This window comes from Oryctolagus cuniculus, chromosome 8 (assembly GCF_051225735.1).
Source record: "Oryctolagus cuniculus isolate XC-2025 breed Fujian yellow rabbit chromosome 8, ASM5122573v1, whole genome shotgun sequence".
In the NCBI taxonomy this organism is placed as follows: domain Eukaryota; kingdom Metazoa; phylum Chordata; class Mammalia; order Lagomorpha; family Leporidae; genus Oryctolagus; species Oryctolagus cuniculus.
The window spans coordinates 31,076,759-31,097,207 of NC_142874.1; the positions used below are offsets into that span (position 1 = coordinate 31,076,759).

Genomic DNA, 20,449 nt, shown 5'->3' on the forward strand with positions numbered 1-20,449 from the left:
TGGGGGCCTTTAAGGGAACTGCCTACCAGACTTGACATCATCACGCTCTCTCTCGGTTTGTAGCAGAGAATTCTAATGCCTAGCCCTCTCTTACTCCCACGTCTGTCTCTTCCAGGCACGTGGGAAGCTGACAATTCCTTCCCTGACGAGTGGGGCCGTGAGACCAGACTAACAGCGGCCAGTGTGTTGTGGGTAAGACCTGATGTCGGGCTGGCGCCGCAGCTCAATAGGCTAATCCTCCACCTGCGGCGCCAGCACACCGGGTTCTAGTCCCGGTTGGGGCGCCCGATTCTGTCGCGGTTGCCCCTCTTCCAGGCCAGCTCTCTGCTGTGGCCCAGGAGTGCAGTGGAGGATGGCCCAAGTGCTTGGGCCCTGCACCCCATGGGAGACCAGGAGAAGCACCAGGCCAGAGAGCTGGCCTGGAAGAGGAGCGACTAGAACCAGGTGCCCATATGGGATGCCGGCACTGCAGGCGGAGGATTAACCAAGTGAGCCACGGCACCGGCCCGGCCTTTTGTGTGTTGAAGCTCTGTGCATGGCAGGAACCTTCCAAAGGCTCTGGACAGGAGAGAGAGGCTGCATGGGAGGCTGGCACCTCACCGCCGGGCCACTCCAGAGAGCGATGGGTGCCGTCGCCTGGTGGGTCTGAGTTTCTGTTTTCTTCTGCAATTGGCTAATTGTTCCTGCAGGCGATTTGCATACAGAGAATTGAGTGACGGTGCCGGGGGCGCGTGGCCAAGCCTTCCAAGGTGACATCTGTGAAGGCCAGCACTCATCTGGATTCATAAGACCTGCGAGTTGTTTAAAAGTCAGTCTCATTACTTTATAATCACACATCAGATCCAATCCTCACAGATGACAAATGCGGGACACTCGGAGCTCTGCTGAGAGCGATCCGGAGGCAGGAAGTGTGGCTGCAGTGGGGAAGTGCTTTTAAACATTCAGGGCCGGCTCAGAGCTAAGGGCCTGAGGAGGTTGGACAGCGCTCTGGACAAGGCCGTGGGATTCTGACAGTGTCGCGCCACAGTGCGGTAGGGATTAGCCCATGAAATATTAACCTGGAACTAGCGCCGCCTCATGCATTTTAAAGGCAGACCTGCCCTGTGCTGTGTGGGCTCAGCCAGGCGGCAGCTGTTGGGGGCTGCTTAGTGGGCACCAGGCTCAAAAGGGATGCTGGCACCTGACCACAGAGTGGCAGCCGGCGTGGCTTGGGGGCGGAGCAGAGCTTAACCGGATTGAGTGGGGCGTGCGTCTCACTCTACAACAGGAGATAGAAAGGAAGGCTGGCCCCCTCCAATGTAAACTTAGTTTATTCTGAGCCCGCCTCCTGTGAGGCCAATGGGAAACTTGATCTCGGCTGAAATCGGGGTCCTTTGCCCATCCCCCCCCAACTCTGCGCCATCTTTGAGCCGTGAGTCACAGGATCTGCAAAAGTGGGGGCCGGCACCGCGGCTCACTAGGCTAATCCTCCGCCTACGGCACCGGCACACTGGGTTCTAGTCCCAGTCAAGGCGCTGGATTCTGTCCCGGTTGCTCCTCTTCCTGTCCAGCTCTCTGCTGTGGCCCGGGAGTGCAGTGGAGGATGGCCCAAGTGCTTGGGCCCTGCACCCCATGGGAGACCAGGAGAAGCACCTGGCTCCTGCCATCGGATCAGCGCGGTGTGCTGGCCGCAGTGCGCCAGCTGCGGCGGCCATTGGAGGGTGAACCAATGGCAAAAGGAAGACCTTTCTCTCTGTCTCTCTGTCTCTCTGACTGTCCACTGCCTTTCAAAAAAAAAAAAAAAAAAAAAAGGCGGGGAGAACTGGCTGAGCACCATCTGCTGGTCAGCCCGCCCAAGCATGTCCGGTTTTGAGGCCCACATAGCCCTCTGGCCTTTGGTGTGGCTGGGAGTCCCCCAGGGGGCCTTTATTGCCGAGGTCCTGCGCCCCCTGGAGGCCATGCGAGGAGGTAGGGAGTGGAGCCTTGCTGCTCCAACCTGAACCCACGGATCTCTGCCCTGCTGTCTTGTCTTCCCGGTCCTCTCCCAGGCCTGGCTCTGCCCATCTTGCTTGTATAGAGACTTCTGTTTCTTGTCCTTTTCCCCTAAGCAACACGGCTGGATACCGGTGTCCAGAGCTTGCACCTTGTATTAGGTATCGTGAGTGATCCTGAGCTGACGTAATGAGTAAGCGAGGAGGGGTGCAGGTTATATGCAAATACTACCCACTTGATACAAGGAACGTGGGCGTCCGAGGGTTTAGCATCCACGGGCTTGGGGTGGGCAGCCCTGGAACGGATCCCCCACAGACACCACAGGATGATTGCCAGGGTTGACGTTGTGGCACAGGGGTTAAGCCTCATCTTGTGCCTCCAGCATCCTGTCTCCAAGAGCCAATTTGAGTCCCAGTTGTTCCGCTTCCAATCCAGCTCCCTGCCAATGCACCTGACAAAGCAGTAAAAGATGGCCCAAGTTCGTGGGTCCCTGCCCCCATGTGGGAGACCTGGACGGAGTTCTGGGCTCCCAGCTTGGGCCTGGCTTAACCCTGGCTGTTGTGGTCATTTGGCGAGTCAATCAGTGAACGGAAAATCTCCTTCTCTCTCTGTCTTCTAAATAAATAAAATACATCTTTAAAAAAAAAAAAAAGGGGGGCCAGCGCTGTGGTGCAGTGGGTTAATCCTCCACCTGCAGTGCCATCATCCCATATGGGCACCGGTTCTAGTCCCGGCTGCTCCACTTCCGATCCAGCTCTCTGCTATGGCCTGGAAAAGCAGTAGAAGATGGCCCAAGTCCTTGCACCCACGTGGGAGACCTGGAAGAAGCTCCTGACTCCTGGCTTCAGATTGGCACAGTTCCGGCTATTGTGGCCAAATGGGGAGTGAACCAGGGGATGGAAGACCTCTCTCTCTGTCTCTCTCTCTCCCTCTCTCTCTGCCTCTCCTTCTCTCTCTGTGTAACTCTGACTCGTGGAGGTGGGAGCAGCCCCCTGACTGTTTAACAAGGGGCTCCTTCTCAGGCACAAGCCTTCTCCTCCTGGTTCTCATTCTCTGCCTCCTCTTCTTCCACCCTGGCCTCCCTCTTCTCTTCCTTCCCTTCTTCCTCCTCTTCCTCCCAGGGTAAAATCTGTGCCTTGTTTCATGGCCACATGGGGGTCAGCTTGTGTGTCTTCTCAGTGCCCACCAAGTGCTGCTCCAACAAGTGTCCACATTCAAGTACGGATCCCTGCGGGGGAACTGCCAAGGTCTTGGCCAGTGGCGCGGAAGGGCCGAGAGCCAGGAACCAGCTGCTTGGCCGGGTTGGTATTTCTGGTCCGGGGCCTCTGTGCCTGTGGGTGTCCCAGGGTCCTCAGGTCAGCGATGTCAGTGCTCACGTTGGGGGGTCGGTCTGGGGGAAGGTCTGAACATTTCCCTCCAGTTCTGGCTTTTTCCTAGGGGCCAGATCTGAGGCCAGGGTAACGCAGACTCCACTTCTCGGTTCCCCAGGATGGAGTGAGCTGGATGGGGGTGGGCGCGTCCCTGGGATCACAGCCTGGGCACAGAGATAGCGCACTCCCCTGCCTCCTCTCCCTCTTCCAGGAAAGCTGTTGTTATCATTCACCAGCGATGTGCAAGCAGCCTGCGTCAGGGGAAGCCTTGTAATTACCTCCCTCCGAGCATTTTCTATTTATATATCTTTTTTTCTTTTGGGTTAATTTATTTCAGTGACATAAAACCATGGCTTCCTGATGTCAACCTCAGAGCTGGCTCGTGTTAGCGTGGGTGGCCGGGATGAGCAGGAAGGGGCCAACAGGGCAGGGATGGGAGGGAGGGAGGCCGGAAGGATGCACGCAGGGGCACGTGTAAAAATAGAGACGGTGGAGTCTCTTTAGGGGAGCTCAGAAGCTCTCCAAGGTCAGTGGGCCGGGAGCAGCTGGAAGGGGAGAGTTCTTGGGGTGCTGGGGGTCTGGGGAGCCCACAGAGGAGCTGGCCTTTTTGCTCTGGCTGGTGCCCCCAGTCACCTGCTCCGAGTCCATAGCAGGGCCGTGAAATGGGATTGGTTCAGGTTTGTCTTTGGCCCCCTGAATCCCAGATGCTGACACGTGGGCCGTGTTTAATTCGAATGCTCTGGACCAAGCGCAGAGCGTCTCGGTGAGGGACGGAGGGAGCGGGCGTGAGGCTCAGTGCCGGCACGACCCGTGCTTGTGGATCTGCAGGACGCCTGATGCAGCCTTCCCCTTGCTGGGTGCCCCTAACGCTTCCGTGAGCTCTGACGCCGAAGCCTACGCTTGAGGCGGCCGGCTTCTATCGCCATGTGCCAGGCTCTTCTGTGAACGTTTGGAGCTCTGGAAAAACCAATTCTGCAACCTAGCATCATGATTCTTGCTTCCTCTGCCACTGCTGCTGTCACTGGCCAAGGCATGGGGGGCTACTTCTTGGGGATCCAGAATTGATGCGATAACTCTCCACAAAAAGAATAAGTAAGGCGAAAATAAGTGTTTGATGGACACTCGGATTGCTGTTTGTCCTCTGATTGTCTCATGGACAAGGAGGCTCCTTCTCCTCCTCTATATTTTGGGGGGGATTAATTTATTTACTTGAGATGCAGAGTTACAGAGAGAGAGAGAGAGAGAGGGAGAGAGAGAGAGAGATTGATCTTCCATCCACTGGTTCACTCCACAAATGGCTGCAATGGCCAGGGCTGGGCCAGGCCAAAGCCAGGTGCCAGGAGCTTCTTCCTGGTCTCCCACATGTGTACAGGGGCCCATGAACCTGGGTCATCTTCCGCTGCTTTCCCAGGCACGTGAGCAGGGAGCTGGATTAGAAGAAGGGCAGCCAGGACACGAATTGATGCCCGTAGGAGATGCTGGGTCTGCAGGTAGAGGCTTAGCCCGCTACGCCACAGCGCCGGCCCCCGTGCACAGTGCTTTGGCACCAGCCTCTGCAGAGGAACCTCTGCCCCTTGGTAGCAAAGCATAATGAGTCGCCCCGGGTGCTGGAAGAGCAATGCACTTGAGACAGCATTCGAGAGGGGCGGGCCCGTCACAGTGGGGGAGCCCGGGGTTCAGAGACGGTCAAGCTTGAGCGTTGCGTCCTCAGCCACCTCGTGCTGAGCACGCGGCCACAGCTTGTGCACTCGTCCTTCTGCGAACATGGAGATCATGAAAGTCCCGCTGTCCAGTGAGCGCCTACTGTTAACTAACCGCGTCAGCGGCCGTGACAGCCGCAGCTTGGTGTGTGTCTCGTGTGATCTGTCATAGCGTGTTAGCTGCATCTCACTTTACAAATGATTTGGTCAGTATCTCTCTCACACACACGTATACGTGCATCTGTGTATATATGTATGAAAATGAAAATAGGGTAACAGTAGGAAGACCATGAAGACAGGGACAAGTCCCCAGAGGGGTGCGCTGGGCTTGCATTGGAAGCATCCCTGCTGGCCCCTCTGCCTCCTTGCTGTCCCCCTCCTACCCCTCCCCAGCCCAGCCACCAGCCTGTAGCAGACGCGCAGAATCGGCCAATGTCTATATCAGCTCCAGCATCATGGAAGAGATCCGTGAAACATAGTCAAGAGCAGAGGGCTGGTCAGGGTCAAAAGCCACAGTCCTGAAGGATGTGGAGCACAGAAGTTTCTGGAAAGAGCAGGCAGGGGTCCTGGCAGTCCAGGCACAACAGGCAAAGCTCCTCAGGCTGAGACAGGCAGGTCGGGCTCTGGGCACGTGCCAGGGGAGTCCCCGGCCGCAGAGGCAGCTGTGGGGCGTGCGGGTGATGACGGGGGAGCAGCAGGGCCCTCCATGGGGACAGCCCCCGACCCAGGCTCTGCTTCTCCGGGATCTGAGATCGCACTGGCTTCGGGCTGGGGAAGAGGGAGGAGAGCAGGTTCTGGGTCCCCGCCAGCCTGTGTCCCGCCACGCCTGCCCATCCCCGGGGCTGTGGGCTGACAGGGAAGTCTGCAGTGTCGTCGGGTCATTCCACACTCACCGTTGCCGGCACAAGCTTCGTGCCACGACACCTTCAGGGTTGCAGCGTTTGACACTGATGTGCCGGGATCCGGATCTGAAAAATGTGCTCTCTCATCTGTCGTCTGCTGTGAGTCTCAGCGGTCGGTTCTGATGCTCACAAACTGGGTTTCACCTCCCTCCCTCCCTCCCTTTCTCTCCCTCCCTCCCTCCCTCCCTCTTCCCTCCCTCCCTTCTCCCTTCCTCCTCTCTCCCTCCTTCCTTTCTTTCTCCCTCCCTCCCTTCCAAAATGCAGGTTCCTGGGTTCCACCCTCTGACCCACTCAGTTGGATCCCCTGTGGAATCTGCATCTCCCACAAGTCTACAGGCGAGCCTGTGTGCACCTGCGGATCTGAGCCAGGGCTGTCCACCTCTCACGTTGTGCCGGGGACCCCTTGGCAGGCCGGTGAAGCCTACAAACCCGAAGATCTCTGAAGGCAGAGAATGGAACACGTGAGATTTCAGAGGACGCCGATTTACGTTGAGAACTAATGATCAACATGTGAAACAAAACCAACGTGTGATCAGTGGCGCACGGCTGCCTTGCCTCCCCTCCCCTCGCCGATGCATTACATAGCAAGGCCAGGCAGCAAGCCGAACGACCGGGAGAGTTTGGAGGGAACGTGGAGTGGTGACAATTCCAGGTGCCTGCCGCCTCCACCACGCGACGTGATTTGGAAGCCGCCCCGCCCGTGGTGGCCTGGGACCTGTCTTCGTAACCCAAGGAAGGCACTGCAGACCTGGACGTCCACCTTCCCCCCTCTTTGATTTCATGAGCCCCTCGCCAGCCACAGAGTGCAGGTTAGGTGCCGGTAGCCCGCGTGGGGGGATGGACGGCGTGCGTGCAGGAGCTTGGGGATGTGTGTCAGAGCCTACTGTGGGTGTGCGTGCATATGTGCACGCCCACACCTCCGTGATATTTCTGCCGTTGTGCCTGAAGGAGACTGAAGACGGGCTATTTAAAGTCACTCACGGTCTCGGTGGGAAGAAGCGCAGCTAGCCAGTGTATTTAAAGACAGAGCCTCAGCCAAGGCTGAGGTCAAGTTCAAGGCCTAATCACGAACACGAAGGCGTCTAAGACACGTGCTGGGCTCTGAGGGCCAGTCCCCTGCCTCCGTGAGAAGAGGGAGACCCTGGAACACGCACCCCTCGGCGAGTGAGCTCCCAGTTCTGTAACAGAACGTCACAGCCGTCACGCTGACCTGGATGGGTTTCCAAGCAGGTGCTACCAGCCAGGCCATAAAAAAACCAACAAAAAATAGCAGTGTTTTCCAGCACAGGCTCTGCAAAGCACGGGTCTTGGAAATGATGCTCTGTAACTTTAACTTTATTTTATTTTATTTTGTGTGTGTGTGTGTTTTTTTTTTTTTGGTGGTTCAATGAGTTTGAGAGTCGGCTGAAAAACAAGCAGGTGAAGAAGCCTGTTCCGTCGTGTTCAGCTCAGCAGTTTCTTGCCCTCGTTTGTATCTGGAATCTCCTGGCACCTTAAAGAAACACTTGATAAAAATTACCCATCTCGCCAAGGGTCTGATTTAACGGGGCTGCAGGGGGCCTGGTCGAGGCATCATTAGCCAGAGACCTTGTCTCAGGTTCCCAGGGCTGCCGTAACCAAGGACCACCAGCTGCTCGGCTAAGAACAGCAGAAATCTCTTCTCTGCCAGCTCTGGGGGCTGGCAGTCTGAAATCCAGGCGTGCAGGGGCCCACGTGTGGCACAGCGGCTTAGGCTGCTGTCCATCTGTGTCCCGGCTGCTCTGTTTCCAGGCCAGCTCCCGGCTAATGACCCTGGGAAGGCAGCAGAAGATGGCCCAAGTGCTTGGGCCCCTGTCACCCACGTGGGAGACGTGGATGGAGCTCCTGGCCTCCGTCTATGGCCTGGCCCAGCCCTGGCTGTGACAGCCATTTAGGGAGGAACCAGGAGAAGATATCTCTCTGTCTTCCTTTCTGTGTCGCTCTGCCTTTAAAAATAAATACATAAATCTTAAAAATAAAAAGAGACCAAGGGGAGATTCTGGTCCACACCTCTCTCCCGGATTCTGATGGTGGCTGGGACTCCTAGATCTTTCTTGGCTTGTGTCTTCCTTGGCTTCTCTGTGGCTGTGTCACTCCACTCTGCCTCCTCCATCACACGGCCTCCACCCTGCGGTCTCTCTGTTCACCTTATAAGCGCACCTGTCACGTGTGGTGAAAGGGCCACCCTACTGCACACAGCACAATGTCCTCTTCCCTTGATGGCATCGTCGAGGGAGCTGTTTCTAAATGCGGCCACAGACCCAGGCACTGGGGGCTAGGACTTCCCTGCCTGTATCTTTTGGGGGATACCAGTCAGCCCCCACCAGACTCCCTTTACCCAGAATTCCTGGGCTCTGCTCAGAGAAATGCTGCCCACTGGAATTTTAAATTCCGAGCAAGCTTCCTGTAAAATCGCCAAGATGAATTGGTTCCACAAGCAATTCCCCCGGGGGCAGACCTTCTGAACTGTGTCTGGAACGGCCGGGCAGCAGGTTGCCAAAGAGGGCGCTCCTGCGCAGATGATGTTGTTTTTGGAGAGGGCGATCTCAGAGCCGTCGTCTGCAGTCTGCAGGAGCAGCCACCAGCAGGGAGGGGCCCGCTCTCCTGGGACCAGCTGGGCAGGTGCAGGCGTGGAAGAGCAAGGTGCAAAACGCAACCCTCACTCAGTCCCCTAACTGTTCCCTATGCTGCAAGCGACTGAGTTCTATCACCTGGTTTTTTGGGTAGTGTTTGATCACAAAATTAATTTGGCAGTTGAAGAGAGAGAGAGAGAGACAGACAGACAGACACCATCTGCTGGTTCCCTACTCAGATGCCTGCGATAGTCAGGGCTGGGCTGGGATTGTGCCTGGAGCCTGGAACAAGCCAGATCTGCCACGTGGTGGCTGGGACCCGATTACTCGCCCCGTCACCGCCGCTCCAAGGATCGGCATTAGCAGGAAGCCGGAGTCGGGAGCCATGTGGAGAGGCAGGAGTGGCACCGAAGCCCAGGCTGGCTCTGAGGGTTCTTTTCCATCGCTCCACGGCACGCGTCTGAAAACAACGATACGCTCGCAGCACAGGACTGCTGAGAATCCAGCGAGGTGCGGGTTCCAGTGCTTGGGAATGAAATGTCTGGGGAAGAACGGGATCACTACAGGGGTGACGGAGCCCACTGCCGGGGGAGTTGTCAGCCCGGTCGTGGGTGCTGGCCCGGGGACAGCGTTCTGAAGTCAAGTCCATGGCCGCCTGCCTGCCCACTTCCCACTGTACAGCCTCACTCTCCTTAAACCTCACCTGCCCTTGCTAAATGTGGCTCTGTGGTTGACCTGCTGCGCGTCTGCTTGTGGTTTGGGCTGTGCAAAGTGGAGCTGCTGATGGCAACAGTTGCTTCTCAGGGTAGGAGAGGGGCTCCGCTGGGGAAAGGGGAGGAAGCCAGGCCTTCCTGCCATCGGAGGACTGAGCCCTGGCCGGGGCCGTGGCGGGGTTGGGAGTGCTGAGGACCTGGTGCCATCCTGCTTGCCCCTGGGGAGACCGTTCTCGAAAGCCTTGCCCCTGAGAATACTCCAGGGCTTCCGGGGAGCTGGAGACGCAGGTGCTAGCCGGGAACAGAGTGCTGGGGGCAGCCAGCAGGGACACGGCGCCTTCCCTGCACTGGGAGCTGCAGGAGGGTGATGTCAAAGGAGAGGGGAGGGGCCGGAGTTCTGGTGCAGCCGCCACACTGCATCCCATAACCATTGGAGTCCCCGCTGCTCCACTTCTGATCCAGCTCCTTGCTAATACGCCTGGGAAAGAGGTGGAGGATGGCTCAAGTGCGTGGGCCCCTGCACTCTGAGCTCCTGGCTCCTAGTTTCTGATGTGCTGAGCAACCATCTGGGGAGTGAACCAGCGGATGGAAAATCTCTCTCTCTCTCTCTCTCTCTCTCTGTGTGTGTGTGTGCGTGCGTGTCTACCTCTCTGTAACTCTTTCAAATAAACAATTTTTTTTTTTTTAAAATAAGCAGCAGGAAGGCTTGGGGAGACCTCCTGGTAGGTGGTTATTCATGGAGAGTGGAGGCTGGGTCTTGCCTCTGAGAGTGAGGCTCTCCTCAACAGGTGCAGCACGAACTTGGAGGGGCGAGGTCTCTGGGGACAGAGCTCCATGGGCTTCCTGGCTTCTGTCCTGTCCGCCTCTGCCCGAGTCACCTGGGGCCACTACCCATGACTCAGTACAAAGGTCCCTCTCTGCTGGTATCCAGGCACTGCAGAAAGATCAGGGGAAAAGAGAATTCAGAGAGGCGCTACGTTGGCTCCCAAGTTTTTGAAATCCATGCAAGGTTTATTTCATAATATGCATTTCCAGGATTTTTTTAGGTGAAATTTAGTTATTTGAAAGGGAGGGAGAGAGGAAAGGCAGAGGGGAGAGAGAGAGAGAGAGAGAGAGAGAGAGAGAGAGAGAGAGAGACTTCCACTGCACTGCTTCATTCCCCAGGTGCCTGCAACAGCTGGGACTAGGCTGAGCTGAAGCTGGGAGCTGGGAATTCAGTCTGGGTCCCCACGTGGGTGGCAGGGCCCCCGCTGCTTCAGCCACCACCCGCGCCTCCCAGAGCATGCGTTAGAAGGAAGGAAGCTGGAACTGGGAGCAGAGCAGCACCTGGGCCCAGGTACTCAGTCATGGAGTGCAGGTGTCTCTTAGGAACTCTACGAACACCTGGACGACAGGGCTTGGCACTTCCTTGGATCTGCCAGGAGGAAAGACTTCAGTAACTCGTAAGCTGAGCTTGGGTGTTTCCTGTTGGAAACGGTTGGGACGAGGAGGGCTTCATATACTTGCATAGACATAATGAGATATCTTGGGCACAGGGCCCAAAACTAAGCAAGAAATTTGTATATGTTTCATAGACACGTTATGGATATAGCTGAACGCAATTTGATGCACTATTTTAGATAATTTTCTACATAGAACAAAGGGTATGGACTGGACCCGTCACAATTATGTCTTCATGTCAACACTCAAAAAGCTTGACATGGAAGTTTCTGGACTTTGGAATGTTCTGGATTCGAAGGGCTCAACCCGAGTCATCCTTTCTTTGCGGCGGATGGAGGAGGCCTAAGGAACCTGGAGTGGTGAGTGAGGAAGAGCCCGGGGCTCCCATCCTCCGCGCCTTTCACCGCTGTGCACCTGTCTTCATGCTCACCCGGAAGCCGAGCTGTTGGTAAAGACACCCTGCAGGTCTGGAATCGGAGGGTCTGTGTCCCGTCTCCTGGTGACGAGGGCAGCGTGTGCGACAAAGGCCCACTGCCTCTTGCAGAAACACAAACAAACAAGACGCACAGACAAGCAGCTTGCTCAACTTCACTTGGTCCTTCCTCTGCAGTTAAAGTTTTAAGAAATTAATACCTGGGGCCAGAGCTGTGGTGCAGCGGGTTAAAGCCCTGGTCCACAGTGCCAGCATCCCATATGGGCGCCGGTTCAAGTCCTGGCTGCTCCTCTTCTGATCCAGCTCTCTGCTGTGGCCTGGGAAAGCAGTAGAAGATGGCCCAAGTCCTCGGGCCCCTGCGCCCACGTGGGAGACCTGGAGAAAGCTCCTGGCTCCTGGCTCCTGGCTTCGGATCGGCACAGCTTTCTGGCTGTTGCAGCCATTTGGGGAGTGAGCTGGTGAATGGAAGTTCTCTCTCTACCTCTCTCTGTAAGTCTTTCAAATAAATAAAAATAAATCGTTGTAAGAAAAAGAATCAACACGTGCCCAGGCCCCACGCAAACGAGGGAGCCAGTGCAAAGAGGGAAAGATACTAAGGCAGGGAAGGAGGAGAGGGCTCTGTGGGTACCTAGGAGCCTGGAGAGGCCAGGCCGAGCAGCCCTGCAGGTCTGACCTCCTCGTCGCCGCCTTCCGGGGTGAGTCGCGTCTTAGAGGGGTGTGAATCACCCTCTCTCCTTCGGAACATTTTCTCGCGGAGTGGGAACGACTGCATAAGCCAAGCCCGTTCTGTTGTGGCAATGTTTCCCAGCTGCTCACAATTTATTTCCGGCTCCTCAGTACTTGTTTACTGTCCAGGAGGAACGAGCCAGCGCTCAGTACAAAGGTCACCGAGGAAAGATCTCGGACAGGGGGCAGGGCCGTGGCCACCGGGCTGCTGGGCTCCTCTGGGCTCTTCTGCAGAGGGGACCGACCAGGCGCTCATTAGCCCAGCCCTGGATCCCTGGGGAGCTCCAGCCCTGGTCTCTGCTCTCTGCCCGCTCCCTGCCCCTCCCAACAGCCAGGATGGTTAGTTAACCTTAGCAACCAGTTGTCTACGCAAGAACCTCAGCTTCCCGGCTCTCGCAGCGCTGTGTGACAAGTCAAGGTTACCTTGCAGAACGAGCAGGAGGGGCGAAATGGATCCATCGACACGATGTGAGTCAGCCCCGTGACGTCATCCGGGGCTCAGCCGGATCCCATTAATTTTGACTGTGTGAGCGCATCACCCGTCGGAGAGAGACAGCCGGCGACGGAGCGCATGCGGAAGCGCACACACGGACACGCGCTCGCCGCCGCCACCTGGCCACGCGTGCACTCCTATTATTAGCGCAGCGAGTCGGTGTGGAGAGGGATTTTTCTGACAGCGTTAATGAGGGTGACCTTCAGGTGGGGGTGCACAGGCTGCAGGGGAGGGGAGGGAACGGAGACCTTGACATTCGTCTCTCTGGAAGGCATGGTGGGGCTCACGGGATGAGGCCTCTGCCCTCCCCGCGTGTTCCCCCGAGGCCTCTTTTCCGCGTGCCCTTAGCTTGCCTGCCTCCGGCTCTGGGTTTGAGAAGCCAGGCATGCAGGTCACCCCCAGGCCTGATGGCCAGCTTCCTCCGCCTTATCTGCGTTCTCTGGTTCCCTGTCGTCCGAGAAGGCCTGTAGGGGGCGCCATTCAGACTCCTGGGACGGGCCTGTCCTGGGCGAGGGGCCCTGCGGTTGGACCTGCACGGGGCATGAGTCCCAGTGTTTTTCTAGTTCTTCCTCTAAAAAAACGGGACTAAGAAAACCCAACCAGCCTGCACACACACAGCTGCACAGGCTGGGCGCTGCACCACTCAAGGTGGCACAGCGACGGGGGCGCACGGCAGTGGGTGCCCTGGAGCTGTGCAGAGCAGGGGTGCTGCCTGCCTGCCTGCCTGTCTCAGAGCTAGCTGATGGTCCCGTGAGACAACCCACGGTTACTGCCTCCTGCTCTTGGTTCTTTTGATTTCCGTAGAATGTGACCCCGGGCCCCCTGGCTCAGGGTGGGAGCCTATGTGCCTCCTGTTTTTTTTTTTTTTTTTTTTTTTTTACTTGAGAGGCAGAGTTAGAGAGAGAGAGAGAGATCTTCCATCTATCTGTTGGTTCACTCCCCAGATGGCTGCAACAACCAAGGTTGAGCCAGGCTGAAGCCAGGAGCCAGGAGCTTCTTCCGGGTCTCCCACGTGGGCACAGGGGCCCAAGGACCTGGACCATCTTCTGCTTTCCCAGGCCATCAGCAGGGAGCTGGATTTGAAGTGGAGCAGCCAGGACTCGAACCGGCGCCCATATGGGATGCTGGCGCTGCAGGTGGATGCTTAACCCACTACTCCACGTGCTGGCCTCTGTGTTCTTCCCTGTGACCTGTCTTGGTGAACCTGACCTTCCTGATACCTGAGACCTGGGGTTTCCAATAGCATCGGAGGGGTGGAGAGATCACAAGTACTCCAGGGCTCTTCTGGGTCAAGCTCGCCTTAAACGGAGGGGGTTGGAGAGGGAAGCTGGCTGCAGGGGGCGGAGCCTCATTCCAGGGTGGGAAGCCTCAGGCACCTGCCACTCAGCGGACGGCTCGGAGATTGTACTACTAAGGCAACAGGATCTGTGATTGACAGGTGAGGTTTCTAACATGCATTGTAGCGCGGGTTTTCACTGGCCCCTCAGTTGCGCCTGGCCATTAACATAGCGTGCACTATGCTGGGCTGGGCGGGAGGCAGCGGCTGTCCCGGGCTCAGGCCAGGCTGGAGTGAGCTAGGTGATTAAGGACCAGAGGCCCTAGGGGACCCCAGGGTGTTCAGAGATGGGGAAGCTGCAGCCCATTGTGGAGATGTTCGGTCTTACAGAAGTATCTCCCTGCGAGGGGAGCCGGCTCGGATTCCCCGCAAGCCGTGCAATGGAATGATACACACAGATCTAGGAAAATACGGGTTTTGGGGACTCAGCCTGGAGGGCTACACGGAATCTGTATTTGGCTTTAGCTGATAGTTTTCAAGCAATTGAAAAAAAATTCAACTGACTCATAAGAATTGGTGTCCCATGCAACGTCTCAGCGTCTAGAAGATCAAATTCTGTCTGTCTGTCTCTCTCTCTCTCTTTTTTTTAATTAAAACATGTTGGGTCTGGCGCTGTGGCACAGCAGGTTAAAGCCCTGGCCTGAAGTGCTGGCATCCCATATGGGTGCTGGTTCTAGTCTCAGCTGTTCCACTTCCGATCCAGCTCTCTGCTGTGGCCTGGGAAAGCAGTAGAAGATGGCCCAAGTGCTTGGACCCCTGCACCTGCATGGGAGACCTGGAAGAAGCTCCTGGCTCCTGGTTCCTGGCTTTGGATTGGCGCGGCTCTGGCCGTTGCAGCCATCTGGGGAGTGAACCAGCGGGTGGAAGACCTCTCTCTCTCTTTCTCTCTCTCTCTGTAACTCTACCTGCCAAATAAATAAAATAAACCTTTAAAAAATGAAAACATGTCTATCCAGTTTTTAAAGGATATAATTATTTATTTGAAAGGCAGAGTTTCAGAGAGAGAGAGAGAAAGAGAGAGAGAGAATCTTCCATTCTCTAACTCTCCAAATGGCCACAATGGCTAGGGCTGGTCCAGGCCAATGCACAAGCCAGGAGCTTCATCCAGGTCTCCCATATGGGAACGGGGCCTAAGCACTTGGGCCATCCTCTAACTGCTTTCCCAGGCGCATTAGCAGAGAGCTGGATGGGAAGTGGAGCAGCTGGGACTCAAACTGGTGACCCTATGGGGTGCTGGCATCATAGGCACAGTGCCAGCCACTAAAGTGTTTATTTTTAGAATGATTTTAGAAACAATGTGAATGTCTTCTTGGTGCTCCATAAGGAAGTTTCCCAAACCCAAAGGGTAACCTGATGATTTATCACAGAGCCTACACTGCATCACGAGCACACCGCCAAGAAATAGGCCACGGCCGGCCTGCAGGGGACCACCCCAGGCCCTGTCTTCCTTCCCTCCCAGAGCGGGAGCGCATGTGCGCATCCTCAAACATGGTGGTGTAACTTTTTTTTTTTTTTGGACAGGCAGAGTGGACAGTGAGAGAGAGAGACAAGGTCTCCCTTTGCCGTTGGTTCACCCTCCAATGGCCGCTGTGGCCGGTGCACCGCACTGATCCGATGGCAGGAGCCAGGTGCTTATCCTGGTCTCCCATGGGGTGCAGGGCCGAAGCACTTGGGCCATCTTCCACTGCACTCCCTGGCCACAGCAGAGAGCTGGCCTGGAAGAGGGGCAACCGGGACAGAATCCGGCACCCCGACCGGGACTAGAACCCGGTGTGCCGGCGCCACAAGGCGGAGGATTAGCCTAGTGAGCCACGGCGCCGGCCGGTGTAACTTCTTTATCCCCACACATGCAGCTTACTTTTCCCTAATTGTGAAGCCAAGTAACCGTGAGGCAGGCATTCCTTTGAGTCTGGTTCCTGCTACTGAATGAAATCAGCCCACGTTGCTGTTGACGGACGTTTTCCTTATCTGCGGTTTTGATGGGGCTCAGGGATGTTTCTGAGAATGTCTGTGCATGGTCTCAGGGTACGCTGCGTAGCACCTAGGAGTAACTTATGCACACCCGTCGGCTTTAGTGGGTGATGCTCTCACAGTTAGATGGGCTAACGAGGAAAAGGCGCGTCCCTCTACGAGGGTGCAAAATGCCTGCTTCCCCCCCCCCAAAATTACCTTTAGCAAGATCACAGTGCCGAATCCCACCCCATGTTTCTCTCGGCCTTGTCCGCAAGGAAATTCCTCTTTCACGTGAGAAAGAACCGAGGTCGTCTTTCTCCACCGCTGTTTCAGCCATGACCGTGCCACACTGTTCTCTCCAGCGGTGTACTCCCGCCAGAACCCAGGTAGTGGTGAAGGTCTCCTGCACTGGAGTTGCTGTTTGATTTCCCTTAGTGGGGTGGACACTGTCTCCACCCAAGGAGATTTCAGGTGAGCCGCGTTGTCCAGCATGGACTTCAGGAGGTGCACCTTGTTGGGGGAGGGAGTGGCCCATCTTCAAGGGCATCCAGATCATACTGCACAAATCTCTTATCTCATAGTTTCTCATAGTTCTTTTTTTTTTTTTTTGACAGGCAGAGTTAGAGAGAGAGAGAGAGAGAGAGAGAGAGAGAAAGGTCTTCCTTCCATTGATTCACCCCCCAAATGGATCCGAAGCCAGGAGCCAGGTGCTTCTCCTGGTCTCCCACGTGGGTGCAGGCGCCCAAGCACTTGGGCCATCCTCCACTGCCCTCCCGGGCCACAGCAGAGAGCTGGACTGGAAGAGGAGCAACCGGGACAGAATCTGGCGCCCCGACCGGGACTAGAACCCGGGGTACCGGCGCCGCAGGTGGAGGATTAGCCTAGTGAGCCGCGGCGCCGGCCTGTCTCACAGTTCTGAAAAGAACTCCCACTCCTAGCAGGAAGTCTCTCTGAGTGATGCACAAAGCCCTTCCCCGGGTGTAGGACACCCTGATTTCCTGCTCCCATGGTTGTGTTTGGACAGACACATGCTGGACAGTGAAATTCTTCATAGGTAGGCAGCAGAGGCGAGAGAGGGCTGATGCCCGAGGCCCAAGTTAGACACCAATGGCGCCGTTCATCTCTGAATAATCGAGTTACTTGTCCCGATGATTAGTGAATCACCCCATGCTCCATCTAAACCCACTGTTCCTACTTGAGCCCTGGGATAATGGGACGCGTGCCTCCTTCAATGTCACCCTTTGCAAACACCCGTGTGGCCTCCTTATTCGTGGTTTAATGGCTTTATTGGATGTGTGCCTAGGAGACCCGTTACTGGCTCAAGTCGTTTTTGGGAGCAGGTGTGATGTGAGTGGCACAGCTGCTCAGGTGCCCTGGTCCTGGCCGTGCCTGCCTGGCAGGGCTTCCACCACTGGCTCCCCACCCCAGCTCCCCTTCTAGCCTTGAGGGGCTTGGAAATGAAGGGATTATTCTGGGTCACAAAGAAATCATCTCGCCGCCCAGACACTTGAGAGGCCGTCCTTTGGGATAGGATGGCTTCCTTTTAACTCACTTGAAGACTGATTGTTTCTTGTAAGAATGCTGTTAGGGGATTTGGGAAAAGGTCTTAAATCTCACTGGGTGTATGTGAGTGATGAGGTTTCAAAGGGAAAATGAGAAGCGGGCAGATCTGATAACCCGACTGAGCCCACGCCGGGCTCAGGCACGGCAGCTGCTTCCACTCCACAAAGTGGAACCCTCCAATGGTGACCGGCTCTGGGTCTCCACCAGGCTTACGGATAAACTGATGGGCAATTGTCCTTGCAAGAGCCGCCCACGTAGGACCCCAACAACTTGTGCCTGGAGCTCCAGTGGGGTCAGGGTAGAGACAGGAGCAAGGTGGTGTTGGGTAGAGGCAGCCCTCCCTCCGGCTCCATGGGATTTGAACTGGGCATGCGTCAGGCTGTGTCCATGTCATTTTTTTTTTTTTTTGGATGGAAAGGGCCAGTTGCACCATCAGAGACAACCCTGGAGAGATAGCCTCAGGGCTTCTGGGGAGGCCTGGTGTGCCTTCTTTTAAGTTCCTCCCAAGGTCACAGAGGCCAGGTGCAAGGGGGAACTTGGAGGCAGCCCTAGCGGCTGTGCTGTGTCCACTCTGCGGTTTGTCCCCCCTGACCCCTGTCACTGTACGTTCTCAGGCCTGAAACTTCTGTAACCATGACAATCCAAGGGGTCTGTCTGAAGAATGTCCTCCATGCTGGAAGACACAGCTCGCCTTAATTAGCTGGGACCCACAGGATGTCCCAAAAAAATGAGAAGCGCCCGGGATTATTATCCATCAAATGTCACTACAAATATGCTCCCGTTTCCGATATGGATGTGTGTGTTGCCAACTTGCTCAACCGAGTGTGACCCGCTGGGTGGTTTTAATTACAAATATCAATACAATTGGTGGGTATTTATGGGCGCAGACCCTTGCCATCGGGGGGAGGGAGCTAATTGTGGAAGACAGCAGTGTGATTGAGCTCTGAGGGAGGCCCCGGCTCCCGCTGGCTGGGTGCGATGCTGAGACAGCACCAGTGCCCCTGTGTTAATTAAACGTGATGAAATGCATATTAACTTGTAAGAGGAGGCAGTGGTGAGGGCTGGGCTTACTGGTGGGCGGGGCTGAGGCCAGGGCTGGGGGCTGCGGTGGAGGGGACCCTAGGGCCTTTGTCTTAGAAGCAAACAGAAGCAGGGAGCGTCTACAAATAACACGATGGGCGGGGCCTTTCTGCAGTACCTGCGAGATGTCTGGGCGGGGCCTCCCTGGGTTGGCCCAATCAGCAGCCGGGTCTGAGAGCCACTGGGGCGTCCGGGCTTGATTCTCTCCAAATATGAGGTTCATCAAAACTGCCTTGTGCATCTGGGACCATGTAACCAGGTCACTAGGGGACCTCCTGGGGGCTCAGGAGCCTGCAGTGCCTCTCCCTTCCTCCAGGGGGTGCAAGTGCGGAATCTCTAGTGGGTGAAGTCCAAGTGAGTGCGTCCTGGAGCACGGGTGGGACCGCCCAGGAGAGGAAACCATCCCTCCTCCCTTCCCCTCCCCCCAGGGACAAAAGGACTCCTCTCGGAGGGGACTGGACTCAGGGGGAGGGAGGTGGGGTCTTGGTCCAGGCCATCCTGGGGCAAACTGTCTCTCCAGGGTTTGCTTGTGTCCCTGGGAGAGACAGGGAGAGATGGGAGTAGGGAAAGAGGGTGTGGCAGGAAGCTCTGACGTGGTCTCTCAGTCTTCCCGTCCTTCCTTAGTTTGCTTCTGCCCAGGCCATGCTCTTGCCCTTTCTCTACAAGGTCCCTAACGTACTACCGCATTCTCTGCAAGGTCTCTAAGGCACTGCCCAGTTCTCTACAAGGTCTCTAACGCACTACCGCGTTCTCTGCAAGATCCCTAACGCACTACCGCGTTCTCTGCAAGGTCCCTAACGCACTACCGCGTTCTCTGCAAGGTCCCTAACGCACTACCGCGTTCTCTGCAAGGTCCCTAACGCACTACCGCGTTCTCTACAAGGTCTCTAACGCACTACCGCGGAGAGCCCAGGAAGAAAGGCTTCCTGGGACCATAGTCCTTCTTTGAGGGGCTGGCCTTGTGGCATGATGGGTTAAAGACACCGCCTGGGACGCCGGCATCCCATACGGACATGGGTTCAAGTCCCAGCTGCTCCTCTTCCAATCCAGCTCCCTGATAATGCACCTGGGAAAGCAGCGGCGGGTGGGCCAAGTGTCTGGTGTCTGGGCTCCTGCTCCTGCATGGGAGACCCGGAAGAAACTTGGCTCCTGGTTTTGGCCTGGCCCAGCCCTGGCTGTTGTAGCCATTTGGGGAGTGAACCAGCAAATGGAAGATCTGTCTGTCTCTGTCTCTGTATCTCCTTCTCTCTATAACTCTGCCTTTCAAATAAAATAAATAAATCTTAAAAAAAAGAATTCTTCCTTGGAATGCCTTCTGTTGGAGGAAGGATGACCGATACGTGGATGGAGATCTTCAAGAAGTTTATGGAAAATGTGTGCTTTGTAAAAACTACACCTTGTATTTCAGTTTTGCAAGGAAATATGTTTGTGCTCATCTCACTTTAATTTTATTTTTTCATGTTAATGTGCTACAAATACAAAGAGAATAGATTCAATATAGTTCATAGATAGAATTCTAAGGATATGACGTTCTCTTCCTCCCTCCCTCCCTCCTTTCTTTTTCTGTTTTGGTTTTTGAGCTACGTTACAGTCAAGGGCTTAATGTTCTGCCGAATAAAGAGGTCAACAAATAGGAAGACCCCAGTGCAGCTGGGATACAGGCCAGGGCCGTAAACAATGATCCAGCGGAAAGATGCCCATGTCACTCCCATGCAGTACATTTAAAAATAACCTCAGATCATCACCGATGCACCCTCATACCTGCACAGTGCACAGAAAACCCGCCTCTTCTGTCATGTTGTGGTCCCTGTCTCATTCCCGTCACTGGACTGGGCCCCAGTGAGGGCAGGATGGGGCCCTGGACGGAGCACAGGTGGTGGCTTCCAAGTGCACTGGGACCTGAGTGCCATCCTTTGTTGCTTGTTAGGTTTTTTTTAATATTTATTTATTTATTTGAGAGGCAGAGTTACAGATACGGGGGCTGGAGAGAGAGAGAGAGAGAGAGAGAGAGAGCTTCTATCCGCTGGTTTACTCCCCAAATGGCCACAACATTTGGAGCTGCACCGATCCGAAGTCAGGAGCCAGGAGCTTCTTCCAAGTCTCCCACGTGGGTGCAGGGGCCCAAGGACTTGAGCCATCTTCAGCTGCTTTCTCAGGCCATAGAAGAGAGCTGGATCA

The 20,449-nt window shown here is 55.8% G+C and overlaps 1 long non-coding RNA gene across 1 annotated transcript; it reads right to left on the reverse strand.

Moving 5' to 3' along the window:
* Positions 1-5,424: 5,424 nt before the first annotated feature.
* Positions 5,425-7,283, reverse strand: LOC149124957 (uncharacterized). The gene is made up of 3 exons (XR_016211806.1): positions 6,296-7,283; positions 5,935-6,009; positions 5,425-5,809 (listed from the first exon to the last, which is right to left on the reverse strand). It is a non-coding gene; the product is annotated as an uncharacterized LOC149124957 (long non-coding RNA).
* Between the last annotated feature and the right edge of the window lie 13,166 nt (positions 7,284-20,449).